The 21,696-nt window shown below is 33.9% G+C and overlaps 1 long non-coding RNA gene across 2 annotated transcripts in view; it reads right to left on the bottom strand.

Annotated features, from left to right (window-relative positions):
• The window catches only part of LOC112933635 (uncharacterized), a 386,127-nt gene extending 367,283 nt beyond the window's left edge, over positions 1-18,844 (bottom strand). The window contains exons 1-2 of one of the 2 annotated variants that reach the window (XR_012000931.1): positions 18,583-18,844; positions 15,954-16,075 (exon numbers count right to left, since the gene is read on the bottom strand). This is a non-coding gene — a long non-coding RNA (uncharacterized lncRNA). The remainder of the gene's footprint in view (positions 1-15,953; positions 16,076-18,582) is intronic. The other variant, XR_012000932.1, reaches the window with a different exon arrangement.
• Positions 18,845-21,696: the final 2,852 nt, after the last annotated feature.

Here is a 21,696-nt window from a genome sequence, read left to right as displayed (position 1 = left end):
AAAAATTCACCATTTATTAAGAAGAAATTAAATAATTATTGGTAAAGGGCATCATTTTTCAAGGTACTCATCAAAAGAAATTTTACTTCAGGAAATAATTTTGAGAAACTCTATTATATTCTCTCTTAGAAAACAACAATGCATGTTTGCTAATAAATCCTGAAATTAAAAAAAAAAAACTACTTAACTTTGTTTAATGTAGTGCTTATGTATTCAGCAAACCCTTATAGAACATTTCCTTCACAGGAGGTACTCTTCTGGGCATTTTTTTCAAATATTAACTCTTCATTAAACTTTTCATAAGAATTAACTCAACTGAAACTCACAAGAACTATTTGAGGGGGCCACTATTAGCATTATTCCCATTTAACAAATGAGAAAACTGATTTACATAGAAATTAAGTGAGTTATCCAAGTCAGCAGCTAATAATCCATGGCTAGGAGTCATCAAACACGTGCAAGCATGGAACCAGTTTCTAATATAAAATTATGAAAATAAAATGTAGTTAGGATTCTGTTGCACTTTGGAAATTAATCGTAGATCATGTTTTAGTTTTCAAAAATGTTTCCTTTGGATTTTCTCACTTGGAAGTATAATCACCCTAGAGATAGGAAGCACAGAGATACTTTATAAATACTAAATGGTTCTTCCAAGATTACAGAAATAAGTGATAATGTTAAAATTTCAGTTTTGGTTGTCTGTTCTCTTTGCAATATGCTCTGCTTTAAAAAGTGAGATTTTTCTACTCTACAAGTGAAGATGGCCAAAGAAGAGGTGAGGGGATGATGTGCTTTAAGAATAGAAGGGATGTGAAGGCCAACTGTAAAACTGTAAGGTTTAGTTTCAGTCTAAGGTACTTGGACCTTTCATTCATTGATTGAATGAAAGAAAATGGTGCTTCAATGAGGATTTTTGCTAATCAGGGAACAATCTAAGGAGTTCTCTGTAAAGGTGCATCTACACCATATGAAAAACGCTTGGAACAAAGAAAGAATGGAATCTGGGAGAACCATAAATTATTAAATTAGCAGTGTGGTCTAAAATAAAAGGTTGTCTGATTAAAATAACTTGTTTTATGCTCCTCAATCATACACCAGAGGTTTATATATGAAACTTTAGAAGTAAATACATTTACATAAAAATGAGGTCATTTTCTCTTTATTTACTGCTTTTATATATCTCTATTATCCTATTTCCTCTACAGTCAGAGTGAAGTTCCTACTTAGCTTCTCTTCAGGAAGAGAAGAGTAATTACCCTTTTAGACCAGAGAGATTATTGCTACCTTACTGCACAAAATGGAGAAGCATGCACTATAAATCTACAAGGAATCCTCTCCTAACTTCTGTAAGTCCTTTAACTGCATTTTACAGTAAGTTCTTCTTTCTCTCTAAAGGCATCTGGGCTCTTTTCAGCTTAAAACCAACAAATACAAAAGAACATATCTTAAGGCAATTATATACTGCTGTTTTCACATGATTAGGTCAACTTGACAAATACTCAAAACTGAAACAGAACTCCAAACCATGCTGCTCACAAGGACATGCGCACAGCCTTAAAGGACTTTTCAAGGTTCTGACAAGAACATAAAATAAGAATCCCTCCAAAAAAAAAAAAAAAAAAAGGCAAGTCTGAGGAATGGAAAGTCAATTTTGACCATGAAATATATATGCATATACTTCTTAATGTGATTTTTAATATTGGATAACCAACCCAAAACAGCTACATATGTTCCCATCTTTGGGTATGAGTTCATTCAGTGTTAGAGAAAATGATCCCATAGACTTGCAGAACCTGTTTTCAGGCAGGCTATCATGCAAACAGGGTCAAGGCACTATAAGGATCCTCATCCTGGCTTGGGGGTAGGGCACACATTTTGAGCCTATTTCTGCTGGCTCTGTCAGTATATTAAGCTGCAGTCTGCATGAAGTTTCTATTCTCGTTTCCATTCTGTTGCTTTCAATGTTTTTGGAATCAGTTGAAGTTGAAACATCTTGGAAGTAAAGTTTGGTTTTTTGAAGCCCCTGGTTTCAATTATTTTTAAATCTGACGCACAAACACTGCTTTTAAAGATATGTGACTAAAGTGCCAAATAAGGATCTTTTGATTTTTTGAAATACATGTGGTTGAAATTTGAGACCTGGCTGCTGCCAAGCTGCAGCTCAGGGAATAGAATACTGGCACAAGAAAATGAGCTGTTGTTCAGAGGATAATGTTAGAAGGAACTGTCCTACAGAAGGAAAATGTAAATTTTCATGATTTAGCTTATGCTTGTAGGACAATTCTATAATCTTTTGTTAAACATGTAAAAGTTGAAGTGCTGACTCTCCTATTGTCCATTCAGATTCTTAGCTGTAAGTTTCTATTTATAAGCCTGACTTAGATTGATTCCTTATAATAATAATTTTAAAAATATTTACATGATACTAAGACACATTCATACTAATTCAAACAATCCTATATTTTTAAGTGTAACCTAAAGGTAATAGGTATTGATTTCTCTAAGAGAAAAGTACAGTAACTTAATAGACCCTTCTGGTGCAACTGGAACTGTGGTAAGATCATTCAGGCTAAAATGTTATTCAGGGGGAAAGTATCAAAGTATAATTTACCTGTTTGTGGCAGGTATTATAAGCAAGTGCCTCCAATAACTTATATTAGAGCATTTACAGAAGTCACTGTAGTTCATGATATAATATTTTAGCAATGTTATACATAAAAAGAACTCAATGGTACTATCATTTTTGACTAGCTAATGGTAGATGCCACATTTGGCAAAATATACCAGAAACTCTTATATCAACTAGAAAGATATAAAAGTTGAAACTAGATTGTGCTGCCAAAGAGGACCATTAAGAAATAGCAAAATCATAAGAAAACTAACATGCAATAAAATCAAATTTTAAGACTCATACCAGAAATGGAGAAAGTACTATTTAAATATTTTCAGAGTTAATTACCAAATTCTTAGAATTGGTTACCTCAGACAAGTAGGACTAGAAGAGCAAAGTGATACTCATATTATTTTTTCATAATTCTGTACTGTCTGGATTACTTGTATAATAAGTTACTTTATAGTAACAAAAGAATACATGAAGAAAGATAATAGGTCTCCTTGTTAACTTATGTTAACTATGTAGTTATAGAACATCAAATCTACAGGTTAAATGCAAAAATATAAGGCAGCGAAGCATAAGCATATAAAGCCCATCCACCATAGAGCTGAATATCCAGATAAATTTTTACTATTTATTCAGATGCTTTATAAGGCACAACCACAAAATCATTATCTACATATACAAAAGGACAAAATAGACCATATGACTTAAATTCATGTGTATTGATGTAGTAATCATATGGGCAATCACTAGATAAAAGTTAAGGGTGATAAGAGCATTTTATGAATACTATATGTTTATGAGAGAGTCTAGGATAGAAAATAGAAAGTGTTCTTTTTTTCTAAATGTTCTGAAAAGTGTTCCAGAAAAAAATTGATATTTCAGAAAAGTTTGTTTGGAAGCTAGATGAAGTTTAGTAAACTTAAGAGAATGACAGATTCCAATTAGATGTTTGAAAAAAGACATGAAAGCAGACACTGATAAATGATAAAAAGAAACTCATCTGAGGACTGAAAAAAAACAACATAATTAAAGGTATTCATGCTGTAGGAAAGCCTGCTCTCGTCCAGAAGCCTTATTTGGCATTTGTACGAATGCCTATAGATGTATGAATCATGTTGAAAGTGATTGTGTACCTCTTCTTTTGACCTATTTTTAATTCTCTCCCTAAATATACAACCTGGCCAGGGAGAATATGGGTTTAAGAAGGTGAAAGTGAAAGCCGACCACCATAAATGCTTTACTTGAACTTCTGAAGTTTAAGGATTTGATGCAGTAATATAATTGTGGTATCAATCTTGTTAAATTACTATTCTCTAAGAGGAGCTGTTATTATTCCATTATAAGAAACAGAATGTCTTTGTTTTATCAGATGGCTAGTTTTATCTAGTAATGCATGCACAGTGTGTTGTTTGCGACCAGACTGTGCTACATCTTACACAGATCTACATGCAGGTGACTTCTTCCCATTGAGGACCATAGTCTATCAGTAAAGATATCTAAGCCTTCCCACATAATGGTGTTCATGGTTCAGGCTTACATTACTTCATTTACATGAATTAGATTTAAGGTCGTATTTCTTGCTCCTATTGACTACACAGATATATGCAATTTCTGGGAACTTAGGCAGGATGGCTATCCTTCATGAAGATATTACAAATCTATGTGCTATAACTCTACTGGACAGCTAGGACAGTATATGTTCTCCTTTTGCGCTGAAATAAAGAGATGAATAAATAATTCTTGATTTTATAGGAAAACACACACACACATATATTCTAGATTTAGAGAAAAAAACATGAAAATTATCTCTCCTTAAAATACAGAAATAACAGGTAATGGCTCCTTTTTGTTTAAAATATGGAGATAAATTTATAAATTGAACAGATATATATCCATAAAGCAGAAAAGTATAACTGAGAAGGAAAAGCAAGCAATTGAAAATCTAGTCATGTTGGGATCCCTGGGTGGCGCAGCGGTTTGGCGCCTGCCTTTGGCCCAGGGCATGATCCTGGAGACCCAGGATCGAATCCCACGTCGGGCTCCCGGTGCATGGAGCCTGCTTCTCCCTCTGCCTGTGTCTCTGCCTCTCTCTTTCTCTGTTTGTAACTATCATAAATAAATAAATTTTTAAAAAAAAGAAAATCTAGTCATGTAGTCCATGAATATAAAGCCAAATACAGGCTAAGAGGTCATGGGTTAGACCTGCATAAACCTGAAAGGCAGATCTATGCCTTCTTCCTGTGAAAGGGGTAGAAATAAACTGCCAGACTATAGCCCAGAACAGATGCAAAGTTAGGGGTGTGTGGCATGGATATGTGCTACTACACAGGGCAAGAGTTTTAAGCCAAACAGCTACAATGTTATTATAAGCCTAGGGCAGAAACAAACAGAAAGCAATTATATAGACCATGGAAAACCCACATAGGAAAGCAATTATATAGACCATGAAAAATCCATATAGGATAAGTTTACAAACAAGATTTACAAAGAACAAAAGTACATGAATTGCTGATGCAACAAATATTTATTGAGTATCTACTATATGCCAGGTGCTCTGCCAGTGCTAAGAAAACAATAGTGAAAAACAAATAGTTACAAATCATGCCCTCATAGAGCATATATTATGCACAGCAGGAGTTAAAGCAAACACACAAACCAATAAATATCTAAGAGGGTTTACTGCCTCCAACATGAGAGAATTTGAATCCAGAAAATCAAACTAATAACATAATTTGAGAAGATATTAGGAGAATTAGGTTTATTTTTATTTATTTTATTTTATTTATTTATTCGTGAAAGACAGAGGGGGGGCGCAGAGACACAGGCAGAGGGAGAACAGGCTCTCAAGGAGCCTGGTGGGGGACTTGACACCAGACTCCGGGATCACGCCCTGAGTCAAAAGCAGATGCTCAACCGCTAAGCCACCCAGGCATCCCAGAGAATTAGGTTTAAATAACTCAAAGAGATTAAAAGAAAAAATATTTTAAGAAAAAATAATACGTGATGATAAAACAGCAGACAGGAAAAAATATTAGAAATTTTAGAAATTAAAAAAACAGAGTCATTAGGGAAATTTTTAGAAACTTAAAACTGTAGGCTAAATTTTAAAGAAAATTAAAAACCAAATTAATAAGTTGGAAGACAGGACTAACAGAATTTTCCATAATGGATGAGGGAGAAGGTGGGTAATCAAGAGACATGAGAAATAATTTGAGGACCATATATATCTACCTAATTCTAAAAAGAGAAAAATAGAAAAGACTGCAAAGATGTAGTATTTGAAGATGTAAGAGCGAGATTTTTCCCAGAACTAATGATATCAATCTTCAGGTTGAAAAAAAACCCTACCATATGTGTAAACCAAATCTCAACACAGCATAATGAAATTTGCTACCTTTTGCAGCAAAGAAAAGTTTTTAAGTTTTCCAGAAAAAGGCAAAATTTTCTATAAGGAAACTTCACCAATAAGATTGATGGCAGACTTCTTATTCACAGAAATACGTGACAGAAGTCAGATAAATCACATATTTAGATGACTCTAGGAAAATAACCTTGTACTTCATCATATGCCTGGCCAGTCTACCATTCAAGAGTTAGAGTGAATTAAAGACATTTTTAGAAATCAAGAACACAGAAATTTTGGTCAGTTTCTCACTGAAAAAAAAATTATAAAGGGGCTATTTCAGCAAGAAGAAATTGACTATGTAGTAAGCCATAAAAATAAAGCTTCCACAAATTCCAAATAAATGCTATTCTAAGACTCTCTTTCTTATCACAGTCCTATGAAGTTAAAAGACAAAAATCAATAGAGCTAAAACAAAAAAAGACAAAAATACCACATACTTGAACACCACAAAAATCACATCCAAGTGATGCAGTAATCCATGAGTTAAGAAAAGAAATCACATTATATTGGCCAGGACCTCCAAAATGATTACAATTTGAGCAGTAGCAAGGATAGCAAGCATCACTTTTTAAGATGCTTCTAAAGTTAAAAATTAAGTATAACGTTTTGCATTGAATTTTAGTAGATACAAGCAGAATCAGTGAAGTTCTCCACTATTTTTAATACACACATACACAAATACATATAGGCATGTGTATGTGGGTAAAATATTGAATTTATTGAATGCTTTTTCTGCATCCATTGTGATAATCAACAATTTTACTAATAGAATAAGGAAGTATCAGTGATGAGGTGGTAAAACACTGATGTGAAATCTTCCTTGCATAAACACTATTAGATTTGATGCATTTTAAAATAACTTCACAAATACAACAAAATTAGATTAGAAGACATTTCAGTAAGATGTCCAACATTAGTTTTTGTAAAATGCCATTTACACTCCTTCTACTAGATTTTTTGATTTCTTAAAAAAAAAAAAAAAACCCAACTCATGGTAAATATTCAAATAGTATAGTTATTAGAGCAAAAAGTAGTTCTCTAGTCCTCATGTTCCTGCCCAAGAGAATACACTTAAGTTACTCTGCATCATTCTAGAATTATAATCTATCTATATTTTTCATTTTAACAAAAATTCACATACTGAATTTAATACTGTTATTAAATTTATTAATAAATTTACTATTAAATTTTAACACTGCTCTGGGAACTGATGTTTCTAGTTGGAATTATATTTGAGATTTCTTAATGTAAACAAATGGACTTACTCTTTATCCTTTTTAGTGGTTGTATAATATTCCATAGTATAGGTATAGCATAAATAAATGAAAAACATTATGGTACTTTCCAGTTTTTGCTTTCATAAACAGGGATGCAGAAAATATCTTTGTAGAAATGCCCTTGCATACATGTGCAAGATAAAGTACATGATAAATTCCTAGAAGTGAAATTGTTAGGTCAAAGTAATGTACATTTATATTTTTATAGATGTGACAAGCTGCCATTAAAGAGGTTAAAAATGATTTTGATGGCACTATCTTTGAATGAGAACTATTACTTCTCCATTCTATATATTTACATATTGTACATCAACAGGTACTTTATTAAGAAAATAAGTGCGAATCAAGTTCTTATGTCTGAATTTTTATTTCTTTAATTATGAGCAAGATTATGCAGTTTAATGTGAAGGTAGTCCATTTGCATTTCTTTCAGGTAGGTTGGTTGATCCACTATTAAAAATCACAACCAAAACTATATCCATATATATTTCCTGGTCACAATTAATTTTCCATTCCACAGATGTGCCCTTTTTTGAGGGGGCAGAGGGATTCTTGCATCCTGTTCTTGTCACAACCTTGAAAAGTCTATGGAAGCTGTGCTATAACTTTCTTAGCAGTATGATATGAAGTCCTGTTTCAGGTTTGCATATTTCCCAAGTTGACCAAATTATGTGAAAACAGCACCTTTTAATTGCCACAAGAGCTATTCCTTTGGGGGCACCTGGGTGACTTAGTCAGTTGAACATGATTCTTGATTTCACTTAGGTCATGATCTCAGGGTCCTGGGATGAAGCCCCAAATCTGGCTCCATGCCAGATTTTTTTATTTTATATAAGGTTAGATCAAAAGGGGTGAAATTATTTCAAAGACATAGCTTGCAAATATTTATGTAACAACAGTTTTCTGCTCATATATCTATCTTTAATAAAAATATAAGAGATAACAAAACTCTATCAAGGTGAAGCTGCTTGAAGAAATATAATTCCTCGAAGGTTTTGATTTAAATCTGAGCTTGGATTATTTCCTCAAATAAAAGAGGAGACAGGGAGTCTGCTTGAGATTCTCTCCCTCTCTTTCTGCCCCTCCCCCTGCTTGTGCACGTGCTCTCTCTCTCTCTCTCTAAAATAAATAACTCTTTTAAAAAAGAGAGAGAGATTCTTTTCTGTTTGTTGGCTTTAAAATAGGAGTTGAAAAGAGCCCACGTGCCTTTACAAAAAGGTGGCCTTATTATAAGATGCAGAGACAGTACATATACCAATTGGCAAAGGATTCCTTGTAGATTAATAGCAAATACTTCCCCATTTAATGCAATAGTGTAGCAACAGTCCTCTCTTCCTGGAGAGAAGCCCAGAAGGAACTTCACTGCCTGTTCATGTCTTTTATAAAACTTTCCAATATGTTATATAGGCCTTTTGCTTATTGATTTGTCATGTATATATCTAATAAATAAAAATAAAAATTACAAAAGATATATATTAAAAGAAGTAAGAAGCAGCAGGAAAAGATGAAGGAGGAAGAGAAGGAAAAGAAGGTGAGGAAGTCACCTTACATAGGAACTGATTTCTTTCCACTGATTATCCTGATTACTGCATTCCTGATTTTTGTTGGTCCTTTCATACTACTCTTGGTCAACTGCCTTTAGACTGGGCATAAAATGTTATCTGCACCATCCTAACAGAGGGAAATCCTTTATTACTTCCAAATTACAAATCAACTAGTTGGTTATCTGGGCCTGAATCTTTCAAAGTAGTGAATTCCTTTGAAAAATCAGTTTGAACAGCTGAACGCCTACTGACATAAAATAAAACTCAGAATTAATTTCTATATTTTTATTGAGTTCCATCAGCATTCAAGTATTCCCGGAGCCTATAGTCTAGTTCTCTTAGACATAAAATGGCTGATTGGTGATCCTTATATTTCAAAGGGTCACAATGAACTAAAGTGTACCAGCCCCAGAACCTTCTTGGTCCTACATCCAAGAGTATATAAAAGCCAGTTCTTAGGCCTTAACTTTTCTAAATTACACGCTAAATGATCTAATGGGTTTTTTTTATTTCTCAAAGCTTTGAAAACTTAAAGTGCACTAAGTATACAGTCATATCCCTTTATTAGTTACAGATGCAATTATATAGTTTAAAGACTTAAAATTGGTATTTCCTACTTGTGTTTTATTTAGTATGATAAACACAAAAGGGATAAAAAAGACTGCATTAAAGAATGAGCATAATTGAAATAATATAACCAAGTAGACTATGCTGCAAAATTTGCAGTCATTGCAGCATAAATTTAAATATATCTATTGATAAAGCAAAGACTATTCCATTTGGGCACATGTCCTCAGAGAGACCAAGAACATGATAGTCTATATGGCTAAAGCTAACAGTAGTACCAAAGGGATTTTCCTTACAAGTTATATTTCTGGTCTGCTAAAATATGATTGAGTTACTTTTTTAATATACAGAAACATTTTCGAGACCCTATAAATAAAGTAATGCACTTTAAAGAAAAAGTCAAGGAAATTTAACTATTATCAACAGCTTTTTTTATTTTATATAAGGTTAGATCAAAAGGGGTGAAATTATTTCAAAGACATAGCTTGCAAATATTTATGTAACAACAGTTTTCTGCTCATATATCTATCTTTAATAAAAATATAAGAGATAACAAAACTCTATCAAGGTGAAGCTGCTTGAAGAAATATAATTCCTCGAAGGTTTTGATTTAAATCTGAGCTTGGATTATTTCCTCAAATAAAAGAGGTTAAAGCACATGAGACACATTTTCTGAACCACACTCAAGTTAACCACATTTACCACAGAGAAAGTCAACACCTAAGATACACAGCACCTGGGAAATAAAATGGCATAGACTGTGTTTGCTTTTAATATACTGTGCTAAGACCAACACTCACATACACAACAGAATTTAGTCCCATTGTGAATGCGCATGCTCAGAAATGGTGTCTGAACCTTTTCTTGCTCTCTCTTGCTCTCCCCAAAAATGGGATCATGGGAGATTTGGCCCCAAAAGCTATAGTATGCAAATCTCTGCTCTTATGTTCTAAATGTAATTGCTGTTACTGTTGAGTTTTAGTAAAATACATATATAGTCCAAATTAGCATTTGATTACTATTTACCTTTAATGAAAATAATATTCTACAGGCAGATTAATTTGGAAAACTTTGAGTTACCCAGTCAGCCCTGACTCTGTGATCCTTGCTGCCCTCATTCATTTCAAGAGTAAATTCACAATGGTTTGAAATAATTTGAGCTTCTTTTGGGCATAGTTCAGAGCTCCAACATCTACGGCTCAATATACTGCTGCATCTACATATTCAAAATAAACACTGAAAGCACAGTGATTGTAAAGATGAAGAAACAGTACTTGAGTTACCTTAATATTGTAATTCTATGCACAAATCACCCTCCAAATCTTGAAGAATTTATTCTCTTGAAGGCATTCTTCATTTGTTTCTTTTCTATTTTTAAAAAAAAAAGTATTTTTATGGAAATAAAAAATCTTAATTTATTACTTTTATTGTTTTCTAAATTTTTTACTGGCATGATTATACATACAAAACTCATTTATTTTTCTATTATTGCTGTTAGTATCTATTTCATTTCATGATTACTACTAAAACTAATTTTGTTATCTATGGAATATTATAAAACAATCCTCTATGAGGGTCATTTACATTAGATACAGCACTGTTCCATGCTTTTATTAAGCAAGCAGATGCATCTTAAGCATGTATTTACTTGCTAAAAGATTTAAATGTTTTAAATATGAAAATAACTAATTTAAGATTAATCTGAGAAATCAATGGCACTAATATATACTAGAGAAAGTCAGAGAATACTAAGATTGAAATTTGAGAGAACTAATCAGACAAAATAATAGAAGTAAAAAAATAAGGAAGCTGCTATCATGATAAAGGGCATAATTTCAGAAAATATGTGTTATAACTGTGAGAATATGATAAACTTGAAAACTGCCCTCATCACTAATTAGATTTAATATAAAAGTGGCCTTCCTCAAAAGATGCATAAATTTATGGATTTTATAAATCCAGCCTTTTAAAAATATCATCAGGAAGTCGTAGGAGAAACTTTTGTCAAAAGCAGATAACTTCATTACCAATTATATGTCAGTCTTTCAAGAGATGAATCACAGGACTCATTAAGTATTATACCTAAGAACAGGGTTACTAATTTGTTTGAAATAAAACATAACAATGAATAATGTAAATGTCTTTAATATCATATTCTTTAGCATTTAAACCTGTTATATGACTTCAGAGAATTTAATAATATATAGTTTAACTAATTTAACAAAACTTCACTGAAAATTTACTAACCATGAGCAAAATACAAGCTTTTGCAAGTCCATTTTTCAATGAAAAGTGAGACGATTTGATTACATCCCTGGATCCCAACTGCAAAGTATATGGTATACAGAACCTAATTAAATTCCATTGTCTTCTTCTCAGAGCAAAATGCCTCATTTTCTTTTTTTTAAGGAAACCTTGGCTTTACAAGTGTGGGTCCTTAATAAATATCTATATTGTTTGTGATCTCGATGTTTGCTTTTCAACAAGATTTATAAACTTCTTCCACCATTACCAAGCAGTTGCCTTACATAGGCCAGTGAACACAAATCCAAAGAATTGCCATGGCAAAATGTTTGCATCATCTCCAGGACTGGGCTAAGCTGTTGAAAGAATTTCAGAGGTCTTTCAATATCAAGAACAAATAAATATGCAATATATATATTTCCCCAAAATCTTTTAAAATTACAGGTTTTGAACCATTTTGAAAAATTTCTATAATCAGGAATTCCTGGTGCAGTGAAAGTACACTGAGCTAAACAGAAAACCTGGGCTGATATTCCAGCAATCACCTAATCGCATCAAACCAGAGTTTCTTAAAATTAGCAAATAATATCTGCATTCCTGGATTGTTATGTGAGAACATCAATCTAAAGACAAAGGTTGGGCAAGAAAAAAATTACTTTTCTGAAGATAAAATCTCACTATAAATGAAAACATTAGGTTAACAAATCTCTATTAACATAACTGAAGAAAACAAAAGAATCTTCCATGTATAGTTGCTACAGTAATGCTTAAATGTTCACCAGAGTAGCCAACCTTCTTTCCCCAAAACCATTAAAAATGAAATAAAAATTTCTTTTTTTTTCTACGGTTTTATTTATTTATTCATGAGAGACAGAGAGAGAGAGGCAGAGACATAGGCAGAGAGAGAAGCAGACTCCCTGGGAGGAGCCTAATGCAGGATTTGATCCCAGGACCCCAGGATCATGAACTGAGCTGAAGGCAAATGCTCAACCAATGAGCCATCCAGGATCCCAAAATAAAAATTTCTACAATGACTTAGATAAGTCTTTTTAGAAAGATATTCCTTATACGAACCATATTCTAAATATGGAAGATGAAAAAAGTTCTGGAGATGGAAAAGTTCTGGTGATGATTGTACAATAATGTGAAAATATTTAATGCCACTGAACTGTACATTTAAAAATGCTTAATATGGTAATGTTTATGTTTTGTATATTTTACTACAATTTTTAGAAAGCAACAAAAAATGTAAATACCTGAGAAGGGGCTCAAAGAGATAACATAAATGAAAAGGTGTTTTCAGTACAATACAGTAATGATCCGTGGGTATCATCCTGGTGAACCTATACTATGTTGCTCAACAAATGTTTAGTAAGAGATTAAAGACTGATTTGTGTGATAATGTATTAAACATATTATAGCCAGACACTCTTCCATGTATTCAGATTATTTCAACCCACAAACCAGTCCTTCATGGTACTTCATAGGACTTCAGTTCTTCGTGGAACAGTTCCTTCTTCATGAGTCTTCATGGAATTTAGATTCTAGCAAATGTGTGTAGTGGGCATTTTCTGCAGTTCTCATCAACTATGGTCATGCGGGAAGGTCTTCTCAATATTGCCAGACCTTCATATTTTTTAAGAGAAGCCAGAACTCTGATATTTTAGGTAAAACCTTCCAATTTTGAATGTTGGAAACTAATTAAATTGTTAAAAAAACAATGTGTGGGCCAAACATACATTGGACAAAACCAGATTTGGGGATATCATTTGAAACTTCTAAGAGGAATGCTATCTAATATTCACTACTTTCATTTAAATCTAACATATGATTAGTGCCAAGTATCTGTTTAACCCTTGAAGATGGTTTTGTAGGTCAGCCCTTTCACTGTTTATTAGTAATATTTTGCTTATTCTATACTAAGGTAAAACTGTACCCAAAGGAAGGGAGAAGAAAACTGAAAAATCATGAAAAAAAAGAACCACTATTCCCAGCATATGATGTATCACATCTATATTTCTGGAAGAACACAGCACACTGCTTTCTGACAGCACAATGACCAAGACCACCCCAGGCACGCATTATACAATCCTAAGCTGTGTTTGTTCAGAAGAGAAACAGAACAAAATTTATGAGCTTCACTTTAGCTCATATCAATATATTTCAAGCACCAGAATACTTTTTCATTTTGCAGGTGGTGCTTTAAAGCTTGTATTATAGATTTTAAAACATAATTCTGAAGAATCCTAAGTCCCTAAGGCCCAACAATTAACCCTGCATCATCAAACATTTTTAAACCAATCATTTACCTCTCCTGTGCACACTGAAGCAAATGCTAACAAGCTCTTTCACCTTAATAAATTAAGAGTTGTTTCAAAAGTTAAGATAGGTGTATGTTCAAACTGTATTATGTATGTCAATGGGGTGATCTGGGTTACAAGAAATTCTTTACTGTGCATTTTAAAGTATTACCTTTCTGTGGGGAATCCATTAATTTCTTTCTGTCATCCTCCTCCCCCTCTCTAAGCCACCCACTAATCTAAGCATTCTTGAACACGAACCTTATAAGTGTTTCTTCATGCATGTGCAATATATTGGGTAACTAAATGAAATGCAGCTGGGAAACATGAAGTAGACATTGAAATGACTCATTAGGCAGCTGCATAGAATAGACAGAAGAAAGTGGCAGGAAAATCTACCATGAAGATGCCTAAGGTCATACATACCATTTCCAGTAGATGACTAGAGGCAACATTAAATAAAGCTCTAGGGAAGAATATGGAGCTCTAAGGTCCCAGTGCTAGACAACAATAGAAATTAAATTTACTAAAAATATGTATTCGTTGATAAATTTAACACCATAAACCACTGAGTTTGAGACTATAATTAATGGAAACAAAGCTGGGGTATGAATGATTGAAACAAACAAACAAAAAGTAATATTTTAGAGAAGTCACTGATTAATAGGCATCTTGGGGCTCCAAATTATTTATTTTACTTTGTTTCTTAGTCCTAAAGTTGAGAAAGTTAATACAACATGTAGGTCTTGGAATGTGGAGCCTGAAATCCTTTGTTTTAATCTGACCTTAGCCTTTTTTTCTACCCAGATGAGTCTATTCTCTAACCTAAAAATAAATGGGAATAATAATAGATAATAGACTGCATAAAGCTATTTCTACAAGGATTCAATTATATTAATTGGTGACAAAGTAGTATTATTTGAAACCAGACCAATTTCATTACTTACTTTATCGCTTATTAGCTGCCTGACATATAGGAAAATATTTAATGTCTCTATACCTCAATTTATTCTTCTAAGAAAGGAGTAAGACAATATATAAGCCACAGTATTACAATTATGAAGTTACATACTATCTGTAATCTGTTAGCAAAATGACTATTATACACTACAAAAGTTCATTATCACTAGTAAATGAAAATACCTGGAAAACAGCTCATGTTCCAAAAGACTTTGTCAAATCTGACTATAATAAATACAAGGATAAATTATCTTAAGGGAAATCATACATACTTTTTTCTTTTCCAATTATGACCTACATCTATTCAGAGTTTCTAATGATATCCAGGATGAACAGCAATAGCAGTCAATGCCACACACACACACACACACACACACACACACACCCATGCATGCATGATCTTAACTAAAAAGATATTTTAATAAGGTCCCTTTAGCTAAATATCCTACTAAGAAAGAGAGGAAAGATATTATGATCTGGATTTAAGAGAGCATTAGCTAAGATAAGCTAAGAAAAAAAGTGTTGTAGAGTTGCCAGTAAACAATGGAAAGCTAGCTGAAGAATTCAGAAAATAAAAATACTAATTTGAGAAACATAGCATAGACTGTAGCCAAATGGCCTGGTTTGTGTCTGGTCTGTAACACTTCTGGCAGCTTCCCTTTCTCAGGTGTACAGTTCACTTGGTGAACACTGTCATCCAATTAGCTCCCTAATGCCATGTCATTTCTCCAATCAAAACATTTCTAAGATCCTCATATTTTCTAACCATTGAAGTATAAATGTAGTCTAGGTTAAAATATCTCTAAAATGAGAAGTCAAGTCCCTCTTCCAGGTTTAGTCTCCAATCTACCCTACAAGAGCACTAAACTCAGAGCATTTGGGGCCACAAGCTGAGCCTATGTACTTCCTAAGCATTTGCACTTCCTTCTCTTCCACATTCAGTTCTTTCTTCCTTAAATGCCTGTTTTTCTGGCTTTACTTGCTTGAATCCCCAGCTAGTTGAAAGAATCTTGAGAACAAGTAATATTTACATACCTTTATACGTAACTTGCTTCAGCTAACAAAATGCTTCCATCTGCCCACTCATTCCAAAAATCCAGTGTCAATGGAGTGCCAATTATACAATCGGCATTCTGGGAGATACTGTAGGTAAACTGCTAAAAAAATATTTGATGAATTTAATTAACTCTTCATCTCTAAAGATAATATGCTTTAGAGGTGTCTGGGGGCTCAGTCCATTAAGCCACTCACTCTTGATCTTGGCTTAGGTCATTCTCTCAGGGTTGTGAAATTAGCCCCAAGTCAGGCTCTGCTCTGGGCACTGGGCATGGAACCTGCTTAAGATTCTCTCTCTCCTTCTCCCTCTGCCCCTCTTCACTCCGTCTGCCCCTCCCCTCTCCCTCTGTCCCTACCTCTAAAAAAATAAAAAGATAATATGCTTAGCTATTATTAAAACAGTGAATATGAGGATTCTGGTTTTATTTGGGTGTGTGTACTTATTTTAAAGTACTTCAAATTTTTTTTAAAGATTTTATTTATTTATTCATGAGAATATACAGAGAGGAGAGAGAGAGGCAGAGACACAGGCAGAGGGAGAAGCAGGCTCCACGTAGGGAACCCAATGTGGGACTTGATCCTGGGTATCCAGGATCATGCTCTGGGCTGAAGGCAATGCTAAACCACTGAGCCACCCAGGCTGCCTAAAGTACTTAGAATTTCAAAGAGATCTTTGATGCAGTAACTTCTCTGTAGTGACAACTGATGTCTAACTTGAAATAAGGAATATTTTAGAATTCATCTATAAGGTGACAATCAAATGTCTCCATCATTACACTGGACTTCATTTTATAAAACAAAAGAAACAAATGAGAGAAAATTATTCATTATTCAAAATACACCAAAAAATTTAAAAAAGAATATCAAATCAAGCTGGTAGAAACAGTGTTGAGTATAGAGAATGCAGTCAGGATAAATTGGGTAAACTTCACTTTGCAACAAATAAAAAAATCTTGGGATCCCTGGGTGGCGCAGCGGTTTGGCGCCTGCCTTTGGCCCAGGGCACGATCCTGGAGACCCGGGATCGAATCCCACGTTGGGCTCCCGGTGCATGGAGCCTGCTTCTCCCTCTGCCTGTGTCTCTGCCTCTCTCTCTCTCTCTCTCTCTCTCTCTCTCTGTGACTATCATAAATAATAAAAAAAAAATTAAAAAAAATCTTTTTGACTTCATGTAATTTTTTTATATATTTCATAATAAATCATGTATATGAAATCATCTTGATTACTGCCATCACATTTAATCAACATTCCTTTGCAATGTAATGTTTTCCATTTCTCCATTTAAATTTTTCCAAGTCTAACCTGGAACTCCTCTATTATTAATAAAACATGAAGTGACTTAATATACTTGATTTTGCCCTAAATTTGCCTCATTGGCAACCATCTATCATTTGTTTGATATGGGGCTCATAAATGTTTACATTTACAGAAAGCAAGAAAATTTATGTTAAAAATATAACAAATACACTACAGAGCATCAGAAGATCTGGAAAAATAGGAAGCTAGTATATTTTTGTACTTCGTTTAACAACTGAACCCATTGTTTTAAACTTAAAGATATTTGACCTCAAAAAGTGTCTAGAGGTTTAAACAAAAGATACATTAAGCATATTATTGGAAATGTAACAAATATACTTTAAAATAAATTTATGCAATGTTTCCTAATCAATTGGACAGTCTTTTAGTATACACCAAGAAAAAATTATCCATAAATAATTTTTAAATAATTTTTAAATTCTTAAGAAAGAAATCATTCTCCAAATCCTATTTATCTTAGCTCTCAGGAACACTGTTACCATAAGTAGCAACAAATAAACAAATGGTTACATATTCTTCATGCCTTCCAAAGGTGACCTATTTTTACATTACATGCAAATGCCCAACATTCTGGCCTGTATCTTTCTTCCCTCTTGACTATAACAATTTCGAATATCTGGTAAAACAAAGGCCTGTATATTTTTAAAATATTCAACTATTCAGCACTGACAGTTTGAAAACATTATATGATTTTTCCATTTTCCACTATTAAATTATTTTCATTTAAAAATATTATATGTTTATACATTATTTTAAAATCTAGTTTCCAATATTATTTATTAAGCATATTGAAAACAAAAAAGTCTCTATTCATTTTATAAAAACTACATATAAACAATAAATAGTGACTAAAGTTACATTTAACTTAAAAGTTGGATGTAGGCTTATTTAACTGAAGTCAATGGATGCTCAAATAAAATTCCAATGTGTACAAATGACTTCATTTCCTTGACTCATCAATAACATAAAGTATAAGTAGTATCTACATGACATCAAATTAATAAGCTGGTAAGAAAATTAAAGAAATTGGTTTCATTTCTGATTCTTTTGTCCAGAAGGACAGGAACGTATTTATCTTTTTTTTTTTTTAATGGAGACTCTGAATCTTATCATGAAGTTAGAATCTATTTGGTTATACAATACTTTGGCTTACTGTAGAACACTAAGTCCATTCACATTTATGATATTTTTCAAATATCCATAATATTCTTAGGTCATTATGTCTTAAAAATTACAATCTCCCAAGAGCAGGAGACAAGGCAAGAGAAAACATGTAGAAAACATTTCTTACCTTCTAGCCCCAAGAGACACAGTAATATATGAAATGTCCCCTTACAGCAGTAGTCTCATACACATGCCAAGCTACTAATGGGCTTCTGTAATGAGATGGGAAAAAAAACAAAAAACAAAAAAAAAAACCCTAGAGATGTCCAGTGCCAAGACCCAGCAACACCAGAGTGCATTTCCTAGACATTAGCTCCTCGGGATACTCTGTAGGAAAAGGAGTTCTATAGTTGAAGATCTCTGGAAAATAGTGCCTACGATATATCCCACCCTCTTAAAGTTATATAATACATGTAAGAGCCAAAATCCTGGTATAAAAATAGCAACATTTAAAATCCTTATCTGGCTAACTCAACATTTTAAAAGCTGATTTGACTGTGAGAATTGCTATGAGCCAAATGATTGTGTCCCCACAAAATTCACAGGTTCAATTCCCATTCCTCAATGTGATGGTATTAGGAAGCATGGTCTTTGGAAGGTAAGCAGGTTTAGATGAGGTCATGAAGGTAAGGTGAGACACCCTCCTCCCTCCCCCCCCCCCCCCCCCCCCCCCCCCCCCCCCGCCCGCCCGCCGTGATGGGATGAATGCTACTATCAGAGGAGGAAAAGACATCAAGGCTTCTACTCTCCACTATTTGAGGCATGTAAGAAGGCAACAGTCTGCAAGCCACTTAGAGGGCCCTCACTAGAATGACCCCAACCATATTGGAACCCTAATCTTACACTTCTTAGCCCACATAACTTTGAAAAATTAACTTCTGTTGTTTAAGCTACCCAGTCTGTGGTATTTTATTGTAGCAGCCCGTGTGATCTAGGACAGGGCTTTCATTTCTTTTTTTATGTCTATTATATAGTTACAGAGAACGCATTTTGGCAACACTGATATAGGCTACCAGAAGGTTTTACACAGGAGAGGGGAATGAATGTGTTCACTTTGGAAATTCATCACTTCAGCTATATTTGTAGAGAACAGATGGAAGAGAGTAAATTCTAGAAACAATGGAAGTAGAATAAACCAATAGGACAGATGAAACAGAAGTGATGGCTGTAGGCTTACTGGGTTGAGCACTTCAGTAGGTGACAGTTGTTATTGACTGAGATGGAAAGAGCTGAAGGAGGAAAGAGGTGTGGGGAAGATCAAGCCATAGCACCAAATAATTAGTTTTTATTCTATGTGTACGTATTTTGTAAGCTACAGTACCAAATGCATCTCATCATTTTATTTATCTTGGGGTATTTTTTAAAATATAAAGTCCTGAGACCTACACACATAGATTTTCTTTCAAAAGGTCTGAAATGGAGACAAAGAACTTATGTTCCTATACAACTTCTCAAGTACTTCAGATGATCAAAGGTCATCAGAAGGGTGTGAGGGTCACAGCTAGATCTTTTGCCTTCCTAGATCTCTTACGCTTAGCAAGTGCTTAATTAACATTAATTGTAAGAAGAATCTTAAAACCCAGTGCAGAATAGGATTAAAATCTTGAGGGGCAGCCTGGTTTGGTGCTGCCTTCAGCCCAGAGCGTGATCCTGAAGACCAGGGATCGAGTCCCACGTCAGGTTCCCTGCATGGAGCCTGCTTCTCCCTCTGCCTGTGTCTCTGCCTCTCTCTTTCTATGTCTCTCATGAATAAATAAATAAAATCTTAAAAAAAAAAATCTTGAGTTTTCAGAACTGGGAAGTAGTAAAACTATAAATAGAAGAAAATGAATACAGTTAGGATGCCTGAAGCCTAATACCTGCCCAAAGAGTAATTGGTATGATCTTCATTTACTTCATCTATAGAATGACCTATAATGACTGTTATGCCTCCAAAATACTGTGATTTTCAAAGATATCACATGTGAGTGTCTGCAATGGGTAATTAGGAGGGGAATGATGTCTTATTTTATCAATGCAGACAGGACATAAAAGGCTTAGTTTTTAGTATAGGAAGAATATTGTAGAAGGGCCATCCTAAGATGCTTCTTATAGAACACTGAGGTATGGAGTTCAAGAGATTGTCTATCCAAGAGTGTTTTTCTTTTCTTATTATCATTCTATTCCAAATGATCCACCATCACCGAAAAAATAATTTTTATAGCGAGAGTTTGTACCTTCTTTGAGGGAAGTAATTTTTTTAAACAGTTTGCTGGATCTTCACTGAAAACCACTTATACTACTTGGAAACACCTGAGTAAATTTAAAAGCCCAGGTCCTTTGACTTTCAAGTTTCTGTGAAGAGCATCAAAGGGAAGCAGAGAAAGAGATGATGATTTCAGTTTTAGAGCACAATTTTTTAATTTAAATTCAATTTGCCCACATATGGTATAACACCCAGTGCTTATCTCATCACGTGCCCTCCTTAATGCCCATCACCCATTACCCCATCCCCCTACCCACCTCCTCTTCTGCAACTCTTTGTTTCTCAGTTAGGAATCTCTTATGGTTTGTCTTCCTAATTTTTTCCCCACTCAGTTTCTCCCTTCCCTTATGGCCCCTTTCACTATTTCTTAAATTACACATATGAGTGAAACCATATAACTGTCTTTCTCTGATTGACTTATTTCACTCAGCATAATACCCTCCCGTTCCATCCATGTTACTATAAATGATAGATATTCATCCTTTCTGATGGCTGTGTACTTCTTCTACAAGAAAGACGAGGAAGAGCATACTAAAGCTGAATCAGCCATAATGTTATGTTCCCATCGCCACCATAGCCCAGCCTCAAGCAGCAATTAACTTTCGTTTTATTTATTTGTTTAATACCTTGTGAACTTACTATATCAACAATACTAGATTAATGTCTCTTATATCTTCATTCTTCAAGAATACCAATGCTCTACACCCTAAAAATCTATAAACTTTCCAAACAGAACAATAAAACAAGCCACTGGACCACAAGAATATAGGTATACCAATCACCACTCAATTTTAATTCTGCTTTCAAAGCACTGATTTTTTTTTTCTTCTTAATTTGTTTTGGATAAGCTTTGCTTAAGCTTTTTCTCCCTCCTGCAAAATGGAAATATTTACAGCAAAATTTCCAGTCACTACATAACAGTTTAGTTGTCTCATGAAATCTATTATAATGGGATTTTTACCTGCTCCCATTATTCCATGGCCCCTCCCCCACTTT

This window comes from Vulpes vulpes, chromosome 4, assembly GCF_048418805.1.
Source record: "Vulpes vulpes isolate BD-2025 chromosome 4, VulVul3, whole genome shotgun sequence".
In the NCBI taxonomy this organism is placed as follows: Eukaryota; Metazoa; Chordata; class Mammalia; order Carnivora; family Canidae; genus Vulpes; species Vulpes vulpes.
This window is presented reverse-complemented; position numbering and strand designations above follow the sequence as displayed.